The 4,777-nt window shown below is 38.6% G+C and overlaps 1 long non-coding RNA gene across 2 annotated transcripts in view; it reads right to left on the bottom strand.

Moving 5' to 3' along the window:
* The window catches only part of LOC128248743 (uncharacterized), a 28,255-nt gene extending 25,499 nt beyond the window's left edge, over window positions 1-2,756 (bottom strand). For both annotated transcript variants that reach the window (XR_008264931.1, XR_008264932.1), the window contains exon 1: window positions 1,221-2,756. This is a non-coding gene — a long non-coding RNA (uncharacterized LOC128248743). The remainder of the gene's footprint in view (window positions 1-1,220) is intronic.
* Between the last annotated feature and the right edge of the window lie 2,021 nt (window positions 2,757-4,777).

Here is a 4,777-nt window from a genome sequence, read left to right as displayed (position 1 = left end):
GTGGATAAATGCCAGCATTGACCTTCTCAGTCTCTCCAATATTTTAATTTCTAAACAGGGGGCAGGGAGAGGGGTTGCAAAAAATTCATAATTTCTTAAATTTTTCTTTTTATAGCATATAAATGTATTTATGGGGGGAAATATTAAAAAACATCAATACATGCCAGAGTGATAAAGAAACGAGGAGGGGTGTCTTTGGATATGTTTGAAACAACAGCCAAATCGCCCTTAAATCACTCACTTTTCCCTCTGAGATTATTAGCAATAAAAAATTAAAAAATTACCGAAAATGCTCTTCTCATGGTTTTGAAGTGCAAAAAAAAAAAAAAAATTAGCCAAAATAGATCTAGAGTGGGATGATGAGGGACAGAGTGTAAGAAAAAATGTTTACAAAACGTTTTTCATATAAAGATTCCCCACACCCACCCCCACTCATTATTCCGAAGGCTGTGATTTAAAAAAAAAATTGAGGAAAATCCCTGGAGAAATTTTCCCCATAAATTTCTTTATAATCGTAATCTATGCCGTTTGAAAGGGATTTGTATAAATTTTCATTGAAAGATACCCATCTTCCTGAAAGTTATCAGGGAAAAAAGTCAGATCATGTGAATTTTCCAAAACACTTCTCTCCACCCCCTCGGAAAAATTCTTTCTCATAAATCCCTATATACTCTGAAGCCACAACATCTAAGTGGTATTTGTAGAAAATTTTGTTTAAAAGTATCCATTTTTCTGGATGTCATGAGGCAACAAAGTCGGGAGTATATACATCTGTAGTAATGTCCTTTTATTTATACGATTTTTCATTTCATGTTTATTTCATTCATTGTTTGCAATGTTCTCTCGCTCACACTCTGCAAAACTTACAGAAGGAGTGCTGAATTGAAATCTCTGTGTTGCTTTGAGGGGATGGTAAAACTTGACAAACTTGTTCTCCCTCTGTTGTTGGACTACCGTGATGTTTGTTTAAAAAAGAGAGATTATGACTGTGATAAAATAATGAAAGCAATACTTACTAAGCAAGTATTATACAAAGAGATAATTACTATTATACAAAGAGATAATTAAACGTAAAATATAAAAATTATTAGAATTAGGAATCAAATAGGAAAATATTATCAAGGTGTTAGCAGAGGGTGGTCTTTCTGCAAGTTACATGTAATTGAATTTGACAAGTTATACAAACATACAAAGGTTAAATGTAAAGAAAAAAAACTTACCAGATATACATAAATTCTGTAGGAAAGTTGTCAGCAATCGCATAACATGCGCCGGAGCCGATCTGTGTGTATACCGACCAGTTTAAACTATGGACATCCTACACTATCTGTTAGTGCAATGAATCACTAGATATAACTTTATATGATCCGCTGTATTTATTTCATACCCACATTAGCACAACAGAAAAATTCCATTGGTACTTGTCAGGCAATTGGACACTTCTGAGCTGGTTTTCCAGGTTTTTGCACATTGATTTCCTATGCGCTTTTCTCAAACAGTTCTCCTGTGCAATTAAAATGCAGTTTCGATACTTCACTTGCAGTAGTGATCGGGACATCTCTAGGAAATCTTCTAGACATCTGAATTGGACTGTTCTGTCTCTCTCGGAGAATAGACGGCCGCTAGTTTCAAAGCACTGTCATGCTGCCTTTCACCAAGCCGCGACCTAAATTACAGATGCCTTAAGATTTCATGATTTTTCAGAGTAAGACGGCCACCCTGCCGACAAAGGATTTCCAGCTCGTAGCTGCCTGAACCATGCTTAACCTTAAAATGTTAACTTACACATTAGAACTTAACCAAGTGTGGCAGTTGAGTCTCATAGATGTTTAAGTACTAATGCTGAGAATAATAGGAAAGGAACTGGTAGAAAAATGTAGATTCGGTTTCGAACCCTGACTTAGAATCTAAGAAGCTATTCATTAGATATAACCCATATATATTATTCTGTTAGAGTAAAGTTTACGTTGGTAAATATTTAACAATACTTGATACGCTGCATCACGTGCTTATTTTAACGAGAAGACTATTCATATGACTAAACTTGAATCTATTGTTCCAATGCACGGAGCATAGCAGCTGACCCACTGAGTTGTGGATTCTAAAAAAGGACCAGCAGTATAGGTGTGGCTGTAACTATGATTTAGAATTGTGCTTGGAAACCACGTGGTTTTGTGATCAATCCCACTGCGTAGCACTTGCGGCAATTATCTTCAATTAAAGCCTCAAGTTTAATAATCATTTGAGTGAAATTTGCCAAGCAGAAACTGTATGGAAGCCCGTCGTGTGTGAGTGTGTTTACGTTAATGCCTCTTGAAACTGGTTGTTTATGTACTGTAGCATAGCATGTCGATAAATATACGTAGGTAAAATAAATATTAAGTTTTGAGGTTGATATGCTAGGCTAAACCCTGCACATGGCCACAGTTCAATTACCAGTAAAATATTTTTACAAAAAAAACAAAAAACTATTTCATAATACTTACTCGCAAGTCAACTGTCTTACAAATAATCCTTTTCTCATACAGTTACAAGGCCCTTAAGGCAGCGAGCTGATAAAAGTGTTAGCACGCCGGGGAAAATGCTCAACAGCTTTGAGTTCAAATTTCGCCAAGGTCGACTTTGTCTTTCATCCTTTCAGGGTCGTTAAAATAAGTCTCAGTTGATTACTGGGGTCGATGTAATCGACTTACCCCTTTCCCGAAATCACTAGCCATGTACCACAATTTGAAACTAATATAGGTACAAGACTTGCAATTTTGGAGGGGGGGGGATTGGGCAGACGATTACATCGATCCTAGTTCTTGACTGGTATTTATTGGCGCAAGGCCTGGAATTTTAAGAGAGGGGACTAGTATTTGCTAAAAGTAACTGACAAATCTCTTTCAAATCATAACCTACCTTTTTAAAAAGTGAAGGGCACATTGAATAGTACAAATACACAGAGTCTGAAAAAAAAAAACGGGATGGCTATGAGTGGAAGGCCTTCCACTCATAGCCGTCCCAAGCATGGTCGCAGTCAAATGACTGAAACAAGTAAAAGAATAAAGTAGTCGCATAAGTGGTAGATGATTATGATGATGATGGTGGTGGTGGTGGTGGCAGAGTGAAGCGGAAATTCTATTTCTTTTGATTTGTTTCAGTCATTGGACTGTGGCCACGCTGGGGCACCGCATCAAAAGGTTTAGGTTGAACAAATCGATCCCAGTACATATGTCAGGTACTCATTCTATCGGTTTCTCAAGCCGAACCGCCAAATGACGAGGCGTAAACAAACCAGCACCGGTTGTCACGCTGCGGTGGACAGACACGCGCGCACACGTGTGCACGACGGGCTCCCGCATAGCCTCGGTCTACCGAATTTACTCGCAAGGTCCGGAGGTCCAAGCTGCAGCGAACTGGAAACGATCCCGAAACCACGTAGTTGCAAAGCGAACTTCTTAAGAACACAACCATGTCTGCGTGTTGCTTTTTGTGAAGTTTGATTATTATTATGAACTGTCAGCATTAAAAATACTGTGAGGGAATGTGGTATTTATTTGTTCTGAGTTCAAATCCTGCCTAAGTCATTTTTAATTCTTAGTTTTCTGCCACCACCACCACCATCATCATCATAATTATCATCATCATATCATCATCATCATCATCTACCACTTATGCGACTACTTTATTCTTTTACTTGTTTCAGTCATTTGACTGCGACCATGCTTGAGCATCACCTTTAGTCGAACAAATCGACCCCAGGACTTATTTTTTGTAAGCCTAGTACTTGTTCCGTCGTAACTTATTTACCGAACCGCTACAAATAAACATACCCACAGATTTCCACACACACACACGCACACACACACATATATATATATATGTGTGTATTATATACGACGGACTTATTTCAGTTTTCGTCTACCAAATCCACTTACAAGGCTTTGGTCGGCCCAAGGCTATAGTAGAAGACACTTGCCCAAGGTGCCACGCAGTGGGACTGAACCCGGAACCATGTGGTTAGGAAGTAAGCTTGGTTATGTACTTTAAAGGTAGAACTGCTAAGCTGTGATATTCATACGTTTCGCATACCTATTAGTGTTTTGAATGGAAAACCGGGACGAAAATTGAAACCGTTTCGTAGTTGTTTATAAGACATGGTTTCTCTATTACCTGCTACCAACTATCTTCACTTTTGTGGACACCACCGTCACCAGATGATACCACTCCCACACCCGCTACTTAATCACTACACCATAACTACTATAATGATCATTCTCACTACCACCACCATCATCATCATCAGTACACACCATCACCACTGCTACCATCATTATCGCCACCATCACCACCACCGCTATCACTAAACACTACTACTATTGTTTAATATGACTAATTCGGTTTACATATTGACTAAGTTGTTAGCAATGGTAACCACGTAACCAACAGTGGTAACCAAGGTAATCAAGTTAACAAATTGAACTCTTTACGAACCAAGGAGGAAACGAGGTTCGATATGCTAAAAATAACTGCCAAGTTACCTCGAATCAGATACTTTTCTTTTTTTTTTTTTTTTAGAGAGAATTGCAAGTTATATTTTATTAGATCGCTTAAATGCAAAGAAAAGATAATAGAAATGAAACGAAAGACAAGGAAAAAAGGGAGGTGTAAAACAGCGGAAGATGGATGGGGAGGGGACGAAGGGCCACACACCCCAGAACATGAGGGGTGCTCGAGCGTACCCAGCGGTAATCGCGATGGCGTTACTCGGGAGAATGGCCAGCAACACTTACTG

The sequence above is a fragment of the Octopus bimaculoides genome, chromosome 9 (genome assembly GCF_001194135.2).
Source record: "Octopus bimaculoides isolate UCB-OBI-ISO-001 chromosome 9, ASM119413v2, whole genome shotgun sequence".
In the NCBI taxonomy this organism is placed as follows: Eukaryota; Metazoa; Mollusca; class Cephalopoda; order Octopoda; family Octopodidae; genus Octopus; species Octopus bimaculoides.
Note: the sequence above shows the minus strand (reverse complement) of the source record. Positions and strands in the feature narration are given on the sequence as shown.